This window comes from Hemicordylus capensis, chromosome 16, assembly GCF_027244095.1.
Source record: "Hemicordylus capensis ecotype Gifberg chromosome 16, rHemCap1.1.pri, whole genome shotgun sequence".
Classification (NCBI taxonomy): domain Eukaryota; kingdom Metazoa; phylum Chordata; class Lepidosauria; order Squamata; family Cordylidae; genus Hemicordylus; species Hemicordylus capensis.
Genome location: NC_069672.1, coordinates 13,474,062 through 13,497,503, shown reverse-complemented (window position 1 = coordinate 13,497,503; position 23,442 = coordinate 13,474,062). Strand labels below are relative to the sequence as shown.

The 23,442-nt window shown below is 50.2% G+C and overlaps 1 protein-coding gene across 12 annotated transcripts in view; it reads left to right on the top strand.

The window, feature by feature from the left end:
* The window catches only part of RERE (arginine-glutamic acid dipeptide repeats), a 272,298-nt gene that overhangs the window by 69,670 nt on the left and 179,186 nt on the right, over window positions 1-23,442 (top strand). Inside the window, exon 3 of one of the 12 annotated variants that reach the window (XM_053280792.1) lies at window positions 8,536-8,652. The exons of the other annotated variants lie outside the window; for them this stretch is intronic. The gene's annotated coding sequence lies outside the window, so the exon portion shown is untranslated. The remainder of the gene's footprint in view (window positions 1-8,535; window positions 8,653-23,442) is intronic. 12 annotated transcript variants of the gene reach the window in all.

The following is a 23,442-nucleotide window of genomic DNA, read 5'->3' as shown; positions in this document are numbered from 1 at the left end:
GTTTAAGGAGCAGGGGGCAGCAAGGGAAGGGGCTTCTCGCCCCGGGAAGCTCAGCTAGCAGCTCCCGAGATGTCTGTTGGCAGTCTAAATTGAATAAATTGTATAAAAGTTTTAATAATAAAATAATAATAATAAATAAAATAAAGGGCATGGGAAGCTGCCTACTGAGTCTGATCCTTGGCTCAGGATTGTCTACGCTGACCGGCAACGGGTCTCCACAGTTTCAGACAGGAGTCTGCCCCAGCCATACTTGGGGATGTTGCCAGCCATAAACTGGGACCTCCTGCATGCAAAGCAGACGCTCCACCGCTGAGCTACAGCTCTAAAGGGGGACACTTGGTGCTGTGGTGTCTGCACCACACACCCGAGCTTCATGAAAGCCAGGGCCATCTGTTGTGGGGAGGGACAGGGGATCTGTGCCAAACCCAAACCTTGCCGTCGAGATGCAAATCTGGTTTGTTCCACCTTGTTCCTCGTTTCCTTTGTGTAGAAACTGGACTCTCCCTTGTCTACATTTTGCTCAGGGGCTGGGATCCATGGAGCATTGTGCAGTGGGTTTAGTCGACCCATGGCACCAGAGGGCAGGCAGGTACATGGCTTCCACAAGTTCCTCCCTTTTTCTGCCTCCCTTATTTGAAGGTGTCCCTCTCCGGCTTTGATTTTAAGCCTGGGGCATGAGTTGGCTTTTGTCTGCAGCCCTGAGGGATCTGTCGAAACCTGCTCCATCTTCAGGCTGGGATTCTAATGAGAGCAGGCAGGTCTTTGCACTTGGGCAGTGCTCTCTCACTGCATTAGTGTGAGCGGCAACAGTTTGGCCTTCCACCTGTGGTTGGACTACAATTCCGATCATCCCCAGCCACAGCGGTTGATGGCCTGTGGTGATGGCAGTTATAGTCACACCCCTTCAGGAAGGCTGGGGTTCTGCAGCCACTGTTCCTGCTAAGGCATGTGCGCGCACTCACAAGTTTTTGGATGTCCACTCAGTTTGTTTTAGATCCTGCTCAGGTTGAATCAGGAACGCCCCCCTCTGAATTCAGGTGTGCGCACACTGCCTTGATCCCGCTGCCCAGAACAAAACTCATTCCGCACAGAGATGAGAAAAATTAGATGGACCACTGTGTGCAGCCCTCCTTCATGCTAAGATGACGCCAATAGCCCTGTAAGGCCATCGGGCATTATTTTGCTCCAACCTTCATTTTCTTGCCTGCTGCTCCAAAATTACAGCTTTGACATCAAATGCCTTTGTTCTTATGCGCATGAAAGGAAAGTCCTTGGTTCAGTGGCTGAAAGTTTTAAGGAGGGCATGCTAATTGTGGCACAAGGCCCCCCTTTTTGCGGGTCATCTGAGAATAACTTCATCTAGTTTAGTTTCTGGTAATCTGAACAGAAGACCCTCTTGAGGCTTGCTTTCTAGCAGAGGAGAGATGCTAAAAAAAGGAAGAGAACCAGCAGTCTTTTTAGGCTGAGCATGAGAGTCAATTTTGCAAGGATGTGAAAACTTGGAATCTAAAAACCAAGAGGAAAACGTTGGATTCTTCCTCCAAACTTTTTTTAAAAAGAACAAAATGTTTTTTCAAAAAAAACCCAAACTAAATATATTGGGAATGCTTAAGCTGCTCACATATTTGAAGTTTTGGCACTGCGCTAGCCGTGCTGAAGTCAAATATTTGCTGCTGAAATTAAATCTTAGCCAGAGGCGCTGACACTTCAGTTGTCTTTCTGCAAAGAGGCAGTGGATCGAATCCTAGCCATGGTTACTCCTTAAGATAGTCCCTCTAGTGTTCTCTGGAAGACTCCAACCCATCTGTGAGGTGAATATTAAGTTAAAGAAAAGTCTGATTACTATAAATAACTTGGGCGGACCAACATTGATTTGTGGTGTCCTGATGACATTGCGAGTAACATTCAAAATGCATCTGAGGTTTCGTCATACACCCAGTGATGTATGAATAACTTCCTGCCATTAAGTTGAGCACTCTGCCTTCCTTTTTTGCTTTTGTGTTTTGTGCCGCGCGCACACACACACACACACACACACACACACACACACACACCGCCCAGTAGCATGGCAATTTCTCATAGCTCCAACTGGAAGCTTGTAAGTGGGTACATGAAATTCATTCTGAATGGTCAACAGGCTCATTTTGTGTGTGTGGTGGTGGTGCTGTTCTGATAGTGTGGCTGGGTTACTGATACGAACTGGACCTAAAGGATCTTTGGGGCGTGGACTGTTGCCTGGTTTGGGGTTTCAGAGGATCTCTCTCGCAAGTCTGTGAAGGCAGTCCTTCACTGATGGGTCCCTTCAATAAAAAGTCTGAGTTGCCAAATTAAATAGAAGAAAGTGCTGTTCTGACGTAACATTGGCTGCTACAAAAAGAGATGGTTGTTGATTTCCTCCCTTCTCTTCCTCCATTACTCTACCCCTTCCTTTCCTTCTCGGCCTTAACTATGGTAGCTCTCTGCACTAAGGTTAACCATGCTCCCCCTCTTAATCCGAGTTAGCAAAACTGACTGATGTCCTGATTTCAAATTCTGGTTGATGTGAGAGCCCTGGTTGACCGTGAACCATGGTTGGTGGTGATTCTGAACCATGATTAGCAGTGTTTCAGATAATCCATGGTTAAGGTTGATAAGGGAAGGACTGGAATTTGCACTAGAGAGGTGAGGGAGTGTGAAAGGAGCACACCTTTCTGAGAGTGCTTTTCAAATTTGCAGACTATGAGTTGCAGGGAGCCAGGGTTACACCAGGCCCTAGAATGTGGGGCTGAGGAACTTGGAGACATCTAGTTGCCTAAAATAGTTTCCTCTTCAACCCTGGAGCGATTTTTCTAGGTCTAGCACTACTTCTTTCCCATGCATTGTGCTTTTGGATGCTTAGTGCTTTTCCAGGTAGAGGTTATGCACTCCTGCAGGCTGTTCCTCATCCATTGAGAGGGAGAGAGAGAAATCCCCTGCATGTCCTTGGTGAAACCTTCTTGACTCTCCTCTTTTATAAAGCTGTCTGACATCATAAAAGAGCTGTGCACTTTCTTGTGCTCCATGCAGTCCCCTTGGTCGCCATCCTTGTAGATACAGCAGCACTTTATAGATCACTCTGAGCTATTTGTCCAAACAGGAAAGTGTTTTTTTAAAAAGGTACCCAAGCTCTGCGTAGTCTGAAGCCTTGTTACAGTTAATATGTTCTGATGTCATGTTGCTCTCCTGAAACGCTTGACTAGGGGAAAGCAACACACTCCCATTATGTGGTCAGATATTCCGTCTGTTTCTCTGTATGGTGGTATCGGGAGTGACTAAGGCATCTTGGAAGTAGCAAGAACAGTTAAAGGCAGGCACCTACAAATCCACTTGCCAATTTGCCAGTGGCAAGTGCCCCCAGCCTTCTGGCAAGCAAGGCTGTTTTTAATACCCCTCAATATGTAAGCTTGACTCCCGCCAGCAATAGGGCATGTTAAAAATGGCTTGCATATGTGGCGACCCACAAAAGTTTGTGATGACATAAGAAGTTGCCTTATACCGAGTCAGACCCCTGGTCTATCTAGCTCAGTATTGTCTACCCAGACTGGCAGCGGCTTCTCCAAGGTGGCAGGCAGGAGTCTCAGCCTATCTTGGAGATGCTGCCAGGGACTTGGAACCTTCTGCATGCAAGCACGCAGACACTTTTCCCCTAGTGGCTCCATCTCCTCAGGGGAATCTCTTCCAGTGCTCACACTTCTAGTCTCCCATTCATATGCAACCAGGGTAGACCCTGCTTAGCTAAGGGGACAAGTCATGCTTGCTACTACAAGACCTCCCTCTTGGAGATGCTAGGGAGGGAATCTGGGACCTTCTGCATGTAAATTTGCAGGTGCTCTTCCCAGAGCGGCCCATACACCTTACATGTAGCCTCCCATTCATATGCAAATCAGGGCAGACCCTGCTTAGCAAAGGGGACAAGGCATGCTTGCTACCACAAGACCAGCTCTTCTCCCGATGTGGCCCACATAAAGGAAAAGGTTGGGAACCTCTGATCTGCCCTGACTAGCCAAGATCTTCATGGTTTCAGACAAGGGTCTTTCCCAATTTCCCAGCATGGAGATGCTGCAGGAATGTATCTATCTATTTATGAATGGAATGGAATCTGGGACCTCCTGCAGGCTAAACAGATGCTCTTCCACTGAGCTACAGCCCCGTCCCCTGATGGGACTATATGACTTGTAATGGAAACCCTTCCCCATCCTACCAGTAGAAGCTGTGTTTGTACCTTGGATTGTAGCAAGAATAAGATATTTCCCTCCCCCAAATCTCCCTTGCATCAGAGGAGGAGAGAGGGACCTGTTGGGGGGTCTGTCCTAATGGGTTCCATGTGGGGAAGCAGTAGTAAAATGTGGGTGGGCTTCATGCAACATGCTAATTTCCCTTTTGGGTGGTTTTCTTCATGGCCAGGCCTGACGCATCACCAGATCTGGCAGTCTGGGGGGTGGGGGCGGGGAGGAAAGTTTCCCCAGTTTGGATGGGTTGTAGAGAGCTTGTTGGGAGTTTCCCTTCCTAAGTCTCCAGCTTGTGTGGATTGATTGGTGGAAGGCCAGACCTTGTCCCTACCCTTGTCCCTACCCAGTTGGCCTCTCTCTCTCTATATATATTTTGCTCCTTTCTGAATCTGTGAAATGTTCCTGACTTGTCAGGATGGGGAGTTTCTATTCAGCACTGGTCCTGCATCCAAAAACTCTCTTGTGGTCCAGCAGAAGACTAATTTGCTTTGGTTTTTCCCCCCATCACCCTTTTTCCCCTGGGGTTGTCACCTGTTAAGAAGTTCACCGCGTTTAAGAAGGGCCCACTTTCTAGGGCCCTCCTTATGAATCTGGTTTCCGAGTGTTTCGAATAAACCTTGATCATTGTCATAAGTAGAAGATGAAACTGACAAAACTCTCCGACAACAAATTCTAAAGAAATAAAGGATTTGGAAACATGTCCTTCAGGAAGATGCTGGCGCTCCTTTTGAGATTGCCACATCTGTCACTTTGGGGTTTAAACAGCATTTTACTTGTCAGTTCTGTGGAAGTTGGGATGATATTGCTCGTTTTTTACTTGTGAAAAGAAATTAACTGCTTCGGCCCGTCCCCGTCTCTCCATCCCAACCTTAAGTCTTGCGTTGCAGGAAGGAACAGTCTTGAGGCTGTTATCCAAGCTGTCATTCTGTGTCGCCCGTCTGTCAAGCAGCCCCTTGAACTGGGTTGCCGGAGTGATGGCATAATATCCCCCAAGTCAGAGCAGATCAGCGTGAAGGTGGATTTTGCCAGAGGAGAACGCTGAGGTTTGTGAGATAATAGAGTCTGTGTTTCGCAAGAAGAAAAGCCCAGACCAGCAGCATAGCGGTAACTTGGCTGTGCAGAAGTGAGGTCTCATTTTTCTGAAGTCAAGAAAGGGAAACTGCAGGAGCAACGGACATAGGGATTTTGCTCGTCATGAGAAAAACCACTCCTTATCCAAAGGGAGGATCATCTGTTATCTGGGTGGAAGAGCTGTTGATGGAAGCAGGGGGCCTTGTGTGGGGTGCCCCCCTGCCTCTACTTGAAGCTATTTAGAAGGGGGTGCTTGGGGAGGAAGTGGCCAGAAGGGAGCAGACACGCTTTTAATTGTGTGCCCTTGGAAAGTTCACCAGAGCCTGTAAATATGTAACCCAAGCTCCTGTTTATGGGCAAAGCCCTCTCTCTGGTGGCACGAGCATCTTTATAGTCTTGGAAATGCCAGTAAAGGGAAGAAAAGGAGGCTGGAGATTAAAGGCAGGGCTGATCTGTCCTAAAAAAATGGAGCGGGTTGTGGGGGGTGGGAGATGACTCCCTACTCGAGCCTTAAAATCTCAGTCTGAATTATCTCGATCCTGGTCCTGGTCAAAGCCGCCTCTCCGCTTTTCGGATTTAGATTGCCCACCTGTGGCCTGCCTGTGGGAGTGAGGGGCAGCCTAGAAGAATGTGCTAAAGTGAGTGGGACCCTTTGGCTCAAGAAGGCAGGCGTGGGTAGGGTGTGGGGTCTGCTGTGGAGGGGATGGTTTTATTCCTGGGTGAAGGAGTTGAAGTTTCTGCGTGGGACATCTCCTGAGCTGGCCGCTGGGTCTTGCTTTGGGGGGCTGGGGGGTGCCGAGTGCATGAGGAGCCTGCTCACGATGGGTTGGCTGCCTCCCAACTGGCAAGGCTTGCTGGTTTCCCAGGTGCATCGGGCTGGCCATCGTGGGGAGAGGAATGCTGGTCTTGTTCTGATTTGGCACGTGTAGTCCTTGCCCATCTGCATGAGAGGCAACATCCACATAAGAATGAGAGCACAGCCAGTTGCCAAAGAGAGGCCTACCAAACAGAATCGTAAGACCAGCCCTGCTGGATCAGGCCCAAGGAGGCCTCTCTAGTCCGGCGTCTTGTTTCCCACAGTGGCCCAGTTGCTTCTGGGAAGCCCGCGAGCAGGAGATGAAGGCAGGCCCCCTCCCCTGCCGTGGCTCCCCTGCAACTGGTCTTCAGAGGCACCCTGCCTGATTCAGCAGGGCTGTTATTGGGTTCTCATATTGTTGTATGGCTGTTGCCTGTTGATTGGAAACACAAGCTACTTGATCAGGATGATGCTTTGCCACTGTGTAAATGATGGGTGACTTCCTCTCCCAGTGAGGTGTGTGGGGTGGTGGTGCAATTCTTAAAAATTAAAGTTTCGGGATGTCTCTGTTCAGCCGCCTCCCCTCCTCTTGCGTATTCCCCTGCATTTCATATCCCGTGCTTGTGCAAAGTTGTTGTTCATTACTGGTTGATTACTAACTTGCTGCTGAGCAATGATCTAAATTGGTCTTGAGGCAGGGCATTAGTAAGTTGAAATCCACGTGTGCCTCTCCTTCCCGCTCAGCCAGAGCATCCTATTAAAAGTGCCTTTAATGCCAGTCGACTGAGAACAAACTTTTTCTCACACCGAGAGCCAGCTGCGATATTGTTGCAGAATACTTTCATATTGGAATAGAGCGGCCTAGTTCAGCTGCCGCGGCCAGTTGTGGCTTGGCTGTTGAGAATGGGCTTTGGACCTGGGTGCTCCTTCCCTTCCTCTCCCCCATACGTGCTCCCTTTCCCTCCCTGCCTTGCAAAAATGGCAGCATGCCGAGACATCCAAACCAGGCGAGCTGTGGCGATGGCTGCAAATCATCGTTTGCCTCCAAGCCAAAAGGGGAAGCCTAGTTCAAACTGTGGCTTCCCCTTCTGGCTCGGAGGCAAGCTATGGTCTGCGGTGAGCATCTCCTGGCAGATTGAGACATCCTGGCAAAGCTAGAGTGGTTGTTGTTGTTGTTGTTGCAAACTCAGAAGCCAGGCAGGGAATCGAAGGGTAGGTGGCACCAGTTAGGCCGTGCCACCTCTAAAGCAAGCCTTTCTCTTCGAAGAGGAAGCCGATCCTTTTGCAACAGCAGCTGCTGCTTGCGGGAGGAAACCTTTCCTCTCTCCTCTGATGACTCCCTCCAGATAACTGTTTGTGGTGGTGATGTGAGGGGAATGAAGGCTCCTCATTACTTTTGACCATGTCTACAGCCTGGTCAGAGATGGCAAAGAAGTGATTGCGTTGCAAGACATTCAGCTTTCAGTGCATCCTCACCCGTTGACTGTCCCGACTGTTGAGCCTGCAGTGGCCACATTTGCAGGGAGGGAGGCTTTCAAAGCTTTAGAGCAGGGTTTCTCAACGTGTGGGTCCCCAGATGTTATTAGACTTCAACTCCCATAATCCCCAGCCCCAGTGGCCTTTGGATGGGAATTATGGGAGTTGAAGTCCAATTACATCTGGGGACCCACACATTGAGAATCCCTGCTCTAGAGTATTAAAAACACAAAAAGTGTTGTCAGAGGAGTAGAAGTGAAAATGTGCAGGAATGTCCTCCATCGGTGACTTCACGGAGAGAGCACAACCATTTGCTAACTGTTACCCCTAACGCTGAGCTTCACCTTTGCTGTGTCCAAAAATGACTGCGATTTTGCCCTACATCGTTTTGGGGCGGGGATCAAGAAGGGGAGAGAACCCAGAGAGGCTGCAACCATGTGCTCCATCTCTCAGTGAGCAGATGTTGCCAAGTACCATTTGGCGCATTTGTCCCCTGAGATGGTCCCGGTGGCCCACACTTGTGGGCCTGGGTCACTCACTAGAGTGACTGGAAGGCATGGGGCACCGGTGGGGCCATGCCATCGAACTAGTCTGTTCTGTTGCAGTAGGAAGCCCATCTTCTGCAGCACAGCAGCTGCCTCTTGGGTGAGAAATCTGCCTCTTGTGCCCCTAAGAAAAAACCTTGCCTGGAAAAAGCCCCGGTTCCCCCCGTTGAGCGTGCTCGAGAGAGCTTTCTGCTTGAGGATGATCTGCCGGAGCCTGGTACATCTTGCGAAGGAAGACAGGCCACCGCCAACTGTGTGTGTGTTCCGCCGCCATCGCCTGCTTTCTTTGCTGGGAAAGCGTCTGGCGTTCTGAGGGGATGCCAGGAGCCATTTGTCAAGATGGCCGGTGGGAAGGACTCTTGACACCGAAGCTGAGCTGCTGTCTCCACCTTGCTTTCAGGACCGGGAAGGAATTAAGTGCTGATGGCATCCATGCTGAACCCCTGCGACTCGCACATTACTTGACCTGACTCCTGCGATTTGGCTCCATTGCAAAATGCTTTGAAGGCGTTAGATGGTAAAAATGCATGTTATGGCCCAGAACCTGAAATGTTGCTGCTTTGCATTTGACTTGGAATCCTGTGGGTGTTCCCTTTTCTTCCTTTTGTACACTTCAGTTGATGCAAACTACCAGTTCTATTGTAGTCATTCGTCTCTCTCTTGATGGGGTGTTTTCCATCCCCGTTATTATCTAATGCCTTAATACTCTGGTTTCCCTTCAGAGCCTATAAATCTTTCTGTCTCATGCCGAAAAGCGTTTTGACAGTAGGCTGTGCTCCTCTCTGCATTCCTTTGAACCTGGCCACTGAGTCTAAGGGAGGCATACAGGGTGAGGGGCCTCTGCATTAACAGCCGCCTGCCCAGCCTGAAGGGATTCTGCAGGTGATGGCTTCTGGAAGTGCTCTGTGGGTTCTTAGGAGTCCAGGAGTGTGGGGTGATTATGGAGGAAATGGTGACATAAAATCTTGCCCAGTGTGCCCATGAAATGCCTCGCACTCCTGCCATGCAAAAAGCAGGAAACCACCCCCAGGATGGCACCTCTCCTCCTCTTCTTCCCCCCCACCCACCAGGCCTGCAGTCGGGACCAGCTTCTCCCCAAATGCAGCTGGGCAAGTGGAGGGAAATAAAAGGACCATATACTTAGCACTGGGATGTCACTTTCTGCCTTCAAAGTGCAGATGGGTGGAGCTGCATTTCACGCCCAGCAGCGGCCCGCCTTCCTCTCCAAGTGACAGGCTTCTTTATGGCCGCCTTAACGAGAACATGATGGAAGCAGGCAGATCAAAGAGGGCAGGAGCAGCCCCTGGTCATGCAGCAAACCCAGAGTGTGCCCCCCCCCCCGTAGAAGAAGGCCCCTGTGTGGGAGAGGACGATGTGGGTTTGAGGCGCCTGCCTTTGCCTTTGCAAAAGGCTTTTCTGGACCTGCTGGTTTGGATTTGGCTCCCCCACAACAGTCACAGCGCGCATGTGCGCTCTCTCTCTCTCTCTCTCTCTCTCTCTCTCTCTCTCTCTCTCTCTCTCTCTCTCTCTCTTCTGCAGCAGAGAGTGCTGGTGAGAAATAATCTAGGAGATGAAGTCGTGATAAGGCACCCTTGCCGCTAGGGGCTGGGTCTCCTGGGCTGGGATGCTAGGCTCTCTCTTATATCCACATGCCTCCTACCAGGGTTGTGTGCATTCTGTGCTAAACGGTTACAGTTCTGTGCTGGCGGGGTGTGTGTGTGTGTGTTGGAGTCTGTGCCTGGCACCAATTGAGCCACACGATGGAAGCTGCCCTATACGGGACCCTTGATCCATCCAGCGCAGCATTGTCCCCACTGACTGGCCGCGGCTTCCCAAGACTTCAGGCGGGAGTCTTTCCCGCCTGACTTGGAGATGCTGCCGAGGAGGGAACCTGGGGCCTGGCACCCACATGGCCGATCTGCTCTACACTGGACTGCAGCCCTGTCTGCAGTACACACGAAGCTGCCTCGTACTGAGTCAGGCCCTTGGTCCATCTCGCTCGGCCTTGTCTACATTGACTAGCAGCAGCTCTTCAGGGGCAGGTCCCCCCTTCCCGGGGGATGGGACCTGGGACCTGCTGGGGGCAAAGCAAGGGCTCTACCAGCTGAGCAGTGATGGCCCCCTCCCCTTGGGTTTAATGCTTAGCTGTTCCCCCACCACCACCCATCTTACTCATTCCTTCCCCCAGACTCCTAGATTTCAGCAGGCATTGCCCATGCACTCTGCAATCCGGAGGACTAGAAACCTGTCCTTAAAATGGAAGCTGAGATTCTCTCAAAGTCCACGTGCGCGGAATCGTAGCATCTGTACTGCCTGCACGTTGCCGTCCCTTCAGACATCCTCTCGATGTCCGGTCTGTTGACTCTTTCTTGCTCGCTGGCCGAACACGCAGCCTTGATGTGGTCAGCCTCCCATACGGGACAGTTGCTATTTTGTGTGTGTGTGTGTGAAATCCCGATAAGCAGTTGATGTTTATCAGCATATTGCCTGTGGTTAGTTTGCTGTTTTAGTGCACAGTACTTTACTCTTTCAGTGTCCTTAATTGCTGTTTGGCTTTGGTGGTTTGTAAGCTGCCCTGAATGCATGTTGAGTGTCTACAAGTTGCAAGATCTTATTGGCGGTGGCACCTACTTGGTAGAGTGTCTCCCTTAGAGAGGCCTGTGCTGGCCCCCCCCACACTTGGTGTTTCTAGATGCCAAGTGGAAAATGCACCTCCTTGGAGGGGCCTTTGGCGTGGGGTGAGTGTGTGTTACTTCTGTGTGGGTCCCACCCACCCCGTGTTTCCTCTAACAGGGATTCCCAGGTGGTGTTGACTACAACTCCCAGCATTCCCAGCTGCAATGACCTTTCGCTGGGAATTATGGGAGTTGTCGTCCTCAACATCTGGGAATTCCTGTTAGAGGCAACACGGCACCCCCGCCCCCTTTGGATCTGCTCGTGCTCTCAAGGCTTCGTTCCTGTTTCTTCTGGGATTTATTCTGCTCATTTGCTGTATTGCGTAGGTTTCTTTTTACTTTGTGTTCATGTGCCTGGGTTATTATGGAAAGCTGCTCTAGCTGTCTTGCCGTAGAACTGAGTCTTTTAAGAAATGAGCAGAAATAAATATGCATGCCTTAGAAGGGCAAGTTGCAAACATGAGCAAAGCTGGCCTCCTCTGGCCTCTGGCTCCCAGCTGGCATGAGGTCATGGGACCCCCTGGGCCCGGGCGGCCCTCTTTCCCAGTCAGCTTGGTGACTTCATGCAGCTGCGTGAGGAGAGCAGGGTTGGCTGCCCCTTTCACAACTGTCTGGGGCCAGATCCCAGCCACACGGTGGGGCTGTTTGGCTCACCAGGCTGTCTTGGCTTCCAAGGGGCGAAATGGAAATTCAAGGAAGGGGTAACTGTGGGCAAGGATTTCTCTCCCCTCCTACATCTTCTCTGGCCGGCAAAACTTTGCAGCCCTGTTCCTCCTGGCCCTCGGTGGGCTTTTTTCCTGGAGGGTTCCCTGTGCCGAGCTTAGCAAATACTCATCTGTGCCGTTGTAACTTTCTTTTCTAACTCTTTTTTGCCTGTCTACCAAGAGTGATTCTCTGCTCCTTTGTGGCTGTAGAGCTAAACTATCCTCCCTTCATACTGTCCCTTTTTCATATTGTCCCTGCTGCCTGTGGCTGTGGCTGTTTCCTTTTGCTGTTGATTGTGCTGTCTATATTCTTATCATTTATAAGGTTGTTGCTACTGAAGTCTTTTAGATCCCTGGTCTTGAAAACATTAGCCCAGGGCTGCATGACCTGGCACCCCAGCTGCTGTCTGACTACAGCAGCCACCACCCCTGGCCACCGTGGGCAAGCCTTACGATAGAGGAGAGCTGGTCTGTGTTAGCCAGCATGACTTGTCCCCTTAGCTAAGCAGGGTCTGCCCTGGTTGCATACAAATGGGAGACTACATGTGTGAGCACTGTGAGATATTCCCCTCTGGGGATGGAGCCACTCTGGGAAGAGCAGAAGATTCCAAGTTCCCGCCCTGGCAGCATCTCCAAGACAGGGATGAGAGAGATTCCTCCCTGCATCCTTGGAGAAGCTGCTGCCAGCCTGGGTAGACAATTCTGAGCTAGACAGACCAATGGCTTGACTCAGTATATGACAGCTGCCTATGTCCCTATGACCAGGGCTGCTCCACTTCAGCTCTCCTGCAGATATTGGCCTATAACTCCCATAATCTCTACCAATTGGCCACTGTGGCTGAGGATTATAGGAGTTGTAGTCCAAAAACAGCTGGGGGGGGCAAAGTTGAGCGGGCCTGCATTAGATCCTAAAATAAAATGATGAAGCAAGAGGGAACTCCAGGTCGGTGTGAAAAAGCAGTGGCTTACTGTGTGTGTGTGTGTGTGTGTGTGTGTGTGATCACAACAGCTCTTTCAGGTGAGTTAGGCTGGCAGCGCGACTGACCCATGGCCATGGGCGGACAGGGATTTGAACCCGGGTCTTTCCTGCTGCAAGACCAGCACTCTGCCCACTACACCGCTCTACCCACTACCCTTCAGGCTGTAGCTGAAAAGCCAGCTCTGTGCCTTGCTGGGCCCATGCCGCTTAATCTTCTTAAACATCAAAGTTGGAATGTTTCAAAACCTAAGCCTGTTCCTTTGAGTCCTGGGAACTGGCAGGGTGTCCTTGTTCGCAAGGCAGAGTGCAAATACTGCAACATTATCTGTGGCAGTCATCAGTTCAATTGCCCTTTTGTCTGGGAGGCTTTTGTAGGCCTCCACCCGCCCCCCACAAAAAAACTCTGGATGTTCTGATGCAGATATTTTCCAAGCAGTCAGAAGGCCTTTTGATTTCTCTGTAGCCTCCAGTGTTGCTTAAAAACAATTTCCTCTGAACAATTGGAATGTTACTCTTTTGCACTTGAAAACAGAGAGGGGGGGGGGAATAAAAGTGAGGTTGGGCCAACTTTTAAAATTCTCTCTGGACAAGATGAGGAGTGCCCCCCCCCCACATTTCAGCAGTGGCAGCTCTGCGGTCTCCTTAATCTGGCGTTTGCTGAACACGGTGCCTTTTTATCTTGCAATATGAGACTAACAGCTCTCAGAAGAATGGGGCTGTTGTGTGTTTTAAGACCAGTAACACATGACCCATGCAAATCTTGTTAAAAGATTTATCTGTCTGGCTTGCTTGAGCGAGAGAGGGAGGGGGCGGTGGGGGGGGGAGGAGAGGGAGTGCCCATCTCCATATTTTTAGTTACCCTGCGTGCTAAGTTGCCTTGATGCTATGAGCTCATAGTATTTCTGTTGGACTTGGTTTCACATTATCTTTAAAACCTGACTCTGTAAGCACGTAAACCTCTTAGCGGGTATTAATGTGAGATGCGGTACGCGGGTCCTTTCCCCCTTTCTGGTCTTTGCAGGTGTGCCAGTCGTCGGAGAACCATGGAGCTGGGCTTCTCCACTGGCAACGGCTGTTTGCAGCTCTAATTTGCAAGCGTCCCAGTCTGGCCTTTTTAAGGAGACAAAGGCAGGCTTTGGTGTGTGTTAGACGAGCTGCTTCGTATTACTGCTTTGACTGGCTCTAGCAGCGGTCTCTTCTTCTCCTTCAACCCAGGCAAGCAGAGAATTCTGTATTAGCCAGAGGATATCTGGCATCCCCGGGAAACTAGGTTGTCTGAAGCTGTCCAGTGTGCTTTATCCACCTTTCAAGATTTCATTAAGATTTTTGCGGCTTCCAAATAGTGAAAGTTATTGAGGACAACTGTGGGGAAACTGAAAAAAAATAGCCATTCATCTGGAATGGGTGGGCGATTTAAAACAGTCTGGACAGGTGGGTGATGAGCTCTCTTCGTGCATGTGGTTTTTCACTTAAGATAGCTCTTTTAAAAAGTTGCCCTCCCCTCCCCGATGCCACTGGGGTATTTCCCCTTTGCAAAGCAGGATCTGCCCTGGTTTGCATTCAGATGCGTGACTGTCCTGTCTGCTGTAAGATATTCACCTTAGGGGACAGGGCCTTAGCTCAGTGGGAGAGCATGCACCCTGCATGCAGAAGGTCCCAGATTCAATCCCTGGCAGCATCTCCAGGTAGGGCTGGGAGAGACTCCTGCCTGAAACCTTGGAGAGCTGCTGCCAGCCTGTGTAGACAATACTGAGCTAGATGGACCAAGGGTCTGACTCAGTAGGCAGCTCCCTGTGTTCACTGAGAACAGAAGTGACTCCTGCTTGGGAGAGATTAACTAGTTGTGGGCGGAAAAGCCTGGTGCTGCTATGGTTCAGCTGCCTCCCTTGTTTCATCTGGATTTGGCAGGACCTGAGTGTCAGTGGCACCTGGCTGTGCTCGGAAGAGATGGCTCAGGCTACTGGAATGCGCCAAGAGGCAATGCATGTTGTGTCTCTTCCCACCCCCAACAAGCATTCATTCATTCATTCATTCATTTTATTAGATTTATATACCACCCTTCCAAAATGGCTCAGGGCGGTTCACAGCATAATAAAAACAAAACAAATTAACAATTAAAATCCAACTATTAAAACACAGTAAAACCAATAAAACAGCTAAAGGCCCTGAAAATCAGGGCAACAATTTAAAACAATTTAAAACAGTTAATCATTTAAAACCCAGGAAGGCCAGGCCAAATAGGTAGGTTTTAAGGGCTCTCCTGAAGGACGGCAGTGATCTCAGATTACAAATTTCGGCCGGGGGTGCATTCCACAGCCCAGGAGCAGCCCGCCTCTGCGTTGCCACCAGACGAATAAGGACTATGGATACAATTAAACCTTCAGCCACACTTTTTGGGATCTTGAACACAGGCTATTTCTTTGTAATTGTGTGCTTCGTAACATATGTTTATTTATCCTTTGTGTGTGTGTGGGAATAGACTCTCTACACGGTTTATAAACTTTTCAGTATATGTTTTGTTTCTTGGTCCGTGTATCCTCCTTGTTTTCACCAAACAAACCAGTGGCAACTGGAGACGGACCTCCTCCTCAGATGACCTTCAGGTGCGGTGGGGGGTCATGTAAAAGAAGGTGCTCCCTTAGATAACTCGGAGGGATACTTAGTCTGTCATCCTAGGAAGAACAACAGAGTAGCTGCAACATGCAAAATGGAGGTTGGGTAAAGTAAGCGAAGGCAGCGGGAGAGAGGAGGCTGTTTCAAGAGTGTGCCAAAAGCAGCGCCCGAGGCTGGTTTCAGTGTGTGCCTTCCTGGCTAGCAGGGTGAGCACAATAGCAGTCTGCCCCCCCCCCCCCCACGTTGAGCGCTTCCAAGACTTGGCTGCAGCTGGTATGACTGCAATGGTACAGGGAGCTCTTGTGACTTGTTCATAGAGCGTTTTGTGTGTGTTTGGGCGACGGCAGAGCTTTAAAAGCCAGCGAGTGTGCTCGGAACATCTCGGTAAATGGCAGAACTGTCTCAGATTCCCACTCCTTTGGTGACATCTGCTTCTGTGATTCAGAATGTTCCTTGCCTGGTTTGGCTGGGGCCACGCTTCCTCCTCCTCCTCCACCTCCTTCCTCCCTCTCTCTCACAATCGCGCTGTGACATAAGCTCTTCCAGAATTCCTTGATAAATCTTTATTTAGTGTTTTTTGGAGGTTGGGGTGGGGTTAGTCTCTCTGGGTGGGACACTAGCTCTGAAAACGACTAACAATTAAATCCCACTGTGGTGGGCTTGGGTTCAGTGCTCCCTTCTCCTTCCAGAAATGTTTCTCCATCAAATTGCATTTTGACAATCCAGGGGAGAGCCTTTGGGTGGCCCATCAAAGGCTTGCGCAGCTGTTCCACTCTTGCTTGAGTCCAGAAGTCAGTCCGGTTCCATGGCCTGGCCAGAGAATTGGAGAGAGCCCGTGAAGGTCCAGGCCTTGACAGATTTTATTTGGAGCCAGACAGTGGACACCTGGCAAAATTACTGGACTTAGTGATGGATATTGTGGAGGGGAAGAATAAATGGGCTTCTCTTTATCCCCCTTCTCAAGTAACACACCATATTTACCTGAATCTAAGACTTGATCTCCCTCTGGTGCGCACGCGTACACACACACACACACACACACACACACACACACACACACTTTGTTGGAAATCAGAGGGTTGTTTTAAATTCAGAGTAATCTTCCTTTTGGGTAAACAGAGCTATAACCTGCACTTAATCTTTTTTTAATTTATTTTTTTAGGTGGGCCATCTTAGAGTTGTCTTCTATTTGGGGTAAATATGGTGCTTAGCACAGGAACAGGGCTCTACCTCTGGATAAATTCAGCCACTGTTAAATTTCTAGGTGCCACAGCTCCCTGGCGCCTGGGACCTGTCAAGCCCACATGTAGGTGCCCTTTGCTAGGTGGAAAAGCACATGTGTGTCCCCCAGAGAGCTTGCTCACTGATGTTGACCTTGCGGTGTGGTTCCAAGGGTGGTTCATTGCTTTGGAGACGCATGTCAGAAACCAGGAGCAAACGTCTTCCAGAACAAATAGAATGCGACTGCATCGTGGGCCCCGGTCTAGAAAGCAGAGCGACAAGAGAATTGAAGGTTGAGTTGGGTGAGGGAAGCTCTCCTGGGACATCTCCTACAGAGTGGCCCAGCGTTGTAGGAGGCAGAGAACTTCAGAAGGTCAAAGGCTGGCTGGCAGTTGGGGATTGCCAAGGAGCTACTTAGTTGTCCTGCACAAAAGTGGCTCCTGGTTGGTGGTTCTCAAGGTAAACCTCTTCTGGTTCCGGACGTTGCCTTCCTCTGTCCTTATTTCAGCTGAAGGCCTTGGGGGAAGCACTCCCTTGCCCGTGCTGTTCCCTTCTTGTGAGAGGTTTGGCTCTCTCCAGGAATCGCTCGGCAGCTTGATCTCATAGCGGCCATTGGATCCCGCTCAATCCGTGGTGCTGTGATCAGCACGTCCGTCCCCCCCCCTTGGTAGGTGATGGCAGAACCAGCTGTGCTAATGGCGGTTTTGTGCAGTGTGAATGAGCAGCTGCCAGCGCGAAAGAAATGACTGCAAAATCTAAGCTACTGAGCTTGCCAAGGCTCCACTAAGAGGCGCCCCCCCCAATGTATTTACTTCTACTGTCCTAATCCAGCTTTAAACATCTGTGTCAACATCTGTGTGTTTGGCAATCTTTGTGATGTATTAGCACAGTTTACATTAGAGAACTGGGGGCGGGGGGGGGGTATCCCACCCAGCCAGCCCCCATTTCTGCCCCCCTCCCATTACTGTGAGTTTTATGGGTTGCGTAGCATTCAGGTGCAATTACACGTAAAGTGGTAAGTGTGCTTAGCCCACGACAGCGTCTGTGAAAGAGGAATAATGTTAAGTAAGCGGATTAGTGTGGGGTGCGTGATATGTTTCCATAAACAGCACGCATGTCCCTATCGGGGCTTCTGAATGTGCAGATGCTGGCATAAAAGGAGCTGTCTTGTAGAATATCAGAATGTTGTCTGAAAAGATTCTTCCTCAAGAGCACGCTTTTGTATTTCTGCCCTGTCCACACCTCAACTTGGAGATGTGATATAAGTGAAAAGCTGCCATTTTTCAGTGGATCAAATTAGTCTGACTAGAGCACAACTGTGCAAGTTTCTGAGCGTCTCAGAAGTCTTCATTAGACCTTGCTATGCATTCTGTCTCCCAGACTTTGGGACTAACACAGCAATCGTAGTCACTGTGGTTCCGCTAGGCAGTCTGAGTAAGCGATTACAGGTGTATCAGTAGCCATTTGTCTGACCTCCTTTGGCGAGTGAGAATTGCTTCCAGGTGACTGGGCAAGGAAGCATTCTACACAGTGGGTGGTGTTACAATGCTACAAAAGCAGTATGTGGGGTCAGATGGGCTAGTAGCCTTTTGTGGACCTATTTGCAAGTCAGATATATGTGGGTATCCATTTGCATGACATGCACACTTTCTTTCTTGCTTTCAACTGGGGTGAGGATTTTGCCTGGATCCCCCAAGGGCCTTGACCTGTTCTCTGCATGAGTTGTCAAGAATGAATTCCATCACTTTCCTTCCCTGTGTGAATTATTTTTCATGAGGTGATCACTCTCCTCTCCTGCCACAGGCTTGCTCTGGTTGGTTTGTACACTATACTTTGGCTACACAACTGACATAGCCAGTGGCCTACAAAGAGACGTCTCTGAGCACAGCCTGGAGTGCTGTTGGGTCCCCCGTCCCGCATTCATGGAGGAATGGAAATGGCTGCATCTGATTCCAGGTGCTAGCATTTTTAAAAACTGACCCCTACCCTGCAAAAAGCCTGGGAAATGTGGTCTCCACAGGGGTGTGGTGGCACAGGCTTGAACTGTGCCCACAACACGGTTCCAGCACCAACCTCTGAATTGAATTTAGAAAGGGTAGGGACCTTCTTGAGCTGGAATTTACAAATTTAGGCCGGCCATAATTGGTGGTCTCCGCCTTCTCTCTCCACTCAGATCCTTTTCTGGCACATGGGCAGAGGGCTTCGGAGAGAAGCGGGTTGTGTGGCATTTGCACTGGGAGATGGAGTGGGTGAGAAACCATGGGAGCCCTCTCCTCTTGCCCAGGAAGGATGCTTGCTGTTCTCAGAAATGGCAGTGGAAACAGGACCTCTGGGGAGGAGTTCTCCGTGGTGCTGGGTGTCCTTGTTTGCCAAAGGACTCGCCACTGACAAGCCGGGAAATGGATTTGTAGGTGCCTGCTTTTTAGCAACCATAGGTGTGCGTTGAGAGATAAAAGTCTCGGGGTTTGAACCGGCCACTTTCTATTAACGAAAGTAGGCAAGTGCATGTATCTACTTAACAGCAACCATCTCATCCTGCTGTTGTCGATTACCGATTTAAAATGAAAATTAGATCTCTAACTCTCTTCCTCCATCTTGGAGTGTGTTCGAGCTGGTATTCCTTGCTATGAATGAGGGAGAGAGAGAGTGTGTGTGTGTGCACAGCTTAAGCAAATAGTTCAAGCTCTATTTGTTTGGACTTGGGCAGAAAGAACAACTGGAAACAATAAGGTGAAGCCTGTCGGCCAATAAACCACCCAGAAATGCTCACAGAGTAACCCAAAGAATGTAACCGCTGTAATCCAGCTGCTGCTCAAATGACACTTGACAAGTATGTTGATGACAGTCCTCAGCGGGCAAGTTGGACTATTTTTGCCTTGGCGTTGTGGCCACCAGGGCAAAAAGTGGCCCCAGGAAGAGTCGACTCATTGCTGTGGGCCAAGAGAGAGTCTGCTGATGAGACCAGTGTTTGGGTCCACGCAGAAGCAGATTTAAAAACCCGTTTTGAGTAGTACAGGGCAAAATACCGGCCCAAAAGCAGCCAGAGTCATTCCTTGATCCATCTAGATCACCGTGGTCTGCCCTAGCAGCCGTTCTCTAGGTTTTTGGACAGGAGTCCCCTCCCAGCCTCCCCAGAGGCTGGCTCCATTTTGGATCTAGGCCTGTCCAGGTTTGGCACCTTTGCTGCTGCCTCGCGTGCCTTCGGACCATCGCTCTGCTCTGGCCAAGCCGCCTCCAACGGCAGCCACTGGGCACACCAGTCGCGTCAGTCCCTGCCGTTGGCCAGCGTGCTCTCCGAGCATTCCCCATCCATCCTGATGGCAGGCATTTTGCTAGTTTAATTAATAAAGGTTGGGGACTAATCCTGATTATAAAACGGAGTGCCATCTGCTCGCTGTGGGTGGGCGGGGAGCAGAGGCAGCTGTGGACAAGCAAGTCCTGCTTGGAGGGCTGTCTCCCAGAAGATGGGCCATGTTGCCAGGGAGAGGCCCAGGGTGGGGGGACCCCCGGGTTCTCACTTCGGATACTTATGGGAAGGTTGTGAAGAAATGACTTCAGAGTCCTCCGATCTCGCCACGTCTCCCCATTAGCCACTGCAGTTTGCTTGCTCACATTGCATGCCTTGTTAGAGCCGTTTGATGAGGATTAAGCCAGCGGAAAGGAGGCTGCTCCCTTGTGAGCTCCTTCGGCTGGCGCCTCGTTGTGGATGCTCTGCTGCTTGTGTAACTCTCCTCCTCCTCCTCAGAAGGTCCTTCCGCCATGGCGGTGTTGCCTGGCGGCAAAACACGTGCCTTCTCTTTTGATGAGTCAGCTTTCGGGCTTCTCAGTGGTGCCATTTTGTTCAGACCCCAGCGACTTCCTCCCACAGACTCCATCAAGGCAGTGGGTTCTGGATATTTGGGTTGGCTCTCCATGGTCTTGTGCCAGTGCTCTGACATGAGCTTACCCACAGAGTGGCTCTATCTGTCCCTAAAGAGGGCTGCCAGGAGTTGAGCTATTTTGGATGCCCATTCCCCTCTTGTCTCTAGGCTGGCAACTGTGGGAGCCAGGTGATCCTTCCCAGAAGACTGGATTTTGCCCTGGAACCTGCTGTGGTGAATCCTCATCCTATGTTAGTTGGAGGCACAGGGTTTTTCCCCCATGAAGGGAAAAAGCAGAGCCTGCCTCACTGTGGAAAAATGGATATGATGAATTTTTATGAGTCTTATGGGTTCTATGGTAAAAATGAATTTTTGTTGGGTCTCAGGCCTGCTTTCTCTGCCCAGTCCTCAGACTACCGATCAGTCCTATATTGTATGCTGACTCCTTCTCCATCCTGGCTTATTCACACAGCCCATGTGCACATTGATCTTCTGCATGGCAGGTGGTGGATGTATAGTCTTTCCTCACCACAAGGGGGCGACATGGTCCTTGCCTTCTCACCTCTATGACTCCCTGTGTGGGGCAACATGGCCTGCACAAGGGTGGTACATTAGCGTCGTGGAAAGGAGCTTTTTTGTTCATAGCACCCGGTGTTACATTCTCCCACCTTTTCTTAGGTACCATTCCCTCTCCTGGATGTTAGAGCACCAGATGAGTATCGTAGTGTGCTAGAGCACTAAATCCCATGCTCTGCTGACTGCATAGGCCTGAACTGCTCCTCCTGAGGCTGGACATGGTCAAAGGTTTTTGTGCCCTTATTGTTGACTATAGTTTTAACAAAGGCTACAGGAAGTGGATATAGCCAAAGCCAATGCAGAGAGTTGAACCAGGTCTCTCCCCACTCACTTACAATTGCCTTTAGGAAGCTGAGTTTGCAAATAAGAATAACTGAAGATAGATCTTCAGATAGATCCAGGATGGATCAGTTCTGAGAGGTTTTTGAAAGGGAGCATGGTGTGTGTTAGGGATGTGCATGAATTGATTTTTGATTCGATTTGTGCTCGAATCGAATCACCCCAGATTCAGTTTGGATTCAGATCGCTTCGGGCCACTTATGAAGGTCCTAGGGGCATCAAATTTGGGTGGTGGGTAGGTCCCCATGGGTGCCACAGAAAATGTTCTGGAAGCAAGCTGAGGGGAGACTGTATCTGTGGTCTGGCTTTATGTCTGTTGGATGCACCTTATTAGTCCTCCAGTGTGCCAGGCAGGGACCTACAAATGTAGGTTTGGCTCTCTAGCCAGCCACTATTTGTGGTTGTCACCAGTCCCCTCACTTCCCTTGGATTCCTTCCTGGCACACAGGGAGAGGTCTTAGGGGAGAAGTGGGTCTTCTGTCACTTGCCCTGGGAGATGGATAGGGAAAGAAACGGGGGAGCCCTACTGTTCTTTTACCTTCACATAATGCTTGGGAATGAGATCTCTGGGGAGGAGATCTGTGTGGTGCTGGGTGTCCTGCTCACCAGAGGGCTAGGGGCACTTGCCACTGGCAAGTTGGCAAGTGGATTTGTAGATGCTTGGTGCCAGGCTGTAGGGGAGAGAGAGCCTTCAATCAGGCACTAGTCTTAACATGGCCTTATATTGGGTTATTGCCCAGAGGATTCTCTGCATGGAATCAACCACAACCCTTCATTTCTGCAGGTGACTCTGTTTTGTGTGGGTGGGGTGGGCGTGGGGGCGGCCGGCTGGCTGGCTGGCCTTCCAGGCACACAGAATTTCCATCCTCCCATCTACAAAAAGCCCCCTAGATGCGGCTGGTTCTCCAAGCAAATAACATCTTCATTTGCTGTACACATGAGGTCCCTCTTGCGTGTTGTTGGAGAAGAAATGATTGCAAGCGCTTTAGGAGAGGGGAAGGAATTGGAATCCTTTCTTCCTTGGATGATTGCCTTGTTCAGGAAAATGGCACAGAGAGAAAAAGAGAGACTCCAGTCTTCGCCCCGGAGTTATGACAGCAAAGTCAATTTGTCTCCTTGCATGTTGTCATTGTTGGGAGTAGAAGCCAACTGGGACTATGAATTAATTGGGGTGTGGGGGGGGGCAGGGAGGACTGTATTAGGATCTGAGGGGAGAGATTTCAGGCTCACAGAGTTTATTCTCTCTGCCGTTTTCCAATCCCAATATTTCTCGATAGGTGTAAGCATTCTAAATTGCCAGGGTGCGGAATAGCTGACTCTCTTACTCAACAGGATTTCCTCTGGGCTTCTCAGAGAATGAAATCCTTGGCTGAGCATAGTCAGTGGATACCATGGAAAGTGCTTTTAAGGGAGATGGCAGTGCGTTGGTTTCAGGCCAGCATGCCACTGTTGGGTGCAGTGTTCCCTCTAACCAGGATTCCCAACCTGGAGATGCTACCAGGGAGGGAATTTGGAACTTTTTGCATGCAAGCAGGCAGGTGCTCCTCACAGAGCAGCCCCATCCCCTAAAGGGAATAGCTTCCAGGGCTCCCATTTAGTCTCCCATTCAAATGCAATCCAGGGGGGATCCTGCTTAGCAAAGGGGACAAGCCATGGCCGCCACCACAAGACCAGCTCTCCTTCCTTGTTTGCACTCTTTTGGCCAGTGAAAGAAGCAAAGTCATAATGCGAAAATTTGACTTCCGAGACTTTCTGACTTGAAGCAAGACCATGTGAGGGGCTGGGTTGGGCCTTTCCCTCCTCTCTGTGCCAGCCGTTTCTACCCAGTTGGGTTACCTCTTTTCACCGCCCTGCGCCTCCATTCCTTCGAGTACATGGTGTTCTTACTCGAAGCTTGAAAAGTGGCCAGTTCAGGCACCCAAGCCTGGTCTGGCTTTCACTCTCTCTCCTTTTCCTAACAATGAAGTAAGCTGGTGAACATGCCTTGCTGGCAGTTCTTCCTGTGCAAGAGCTGGAATATAATGCGGTGTGTGTGTGTTTGTGTGTGGTTTCCAGCCCTCACTGGCTGCTCATTTAGTCGCCTCCCGGCCGCAGAATGGACACCCCATAGGGACCTTCCCCCCTTGGCTTGCCTGTAGGGCTTTCTGCAGTGAATTAAAAACTGGGATCTTCCTCTTTGGAAATGGGTGACGGTCTGACCTTCCTGGTTTGCAGAGGGGTCTGCGCTCAGCAGGCAGGCGACTGTCCCGTTGGATGCAAGTTGCTGTGGTGCTCGGGGGAGAGCAGGCCTGCGGAGCCCCCCTGGCCCATGGGCTCGCTGGGAAGCTGTTTGGCTAGGGG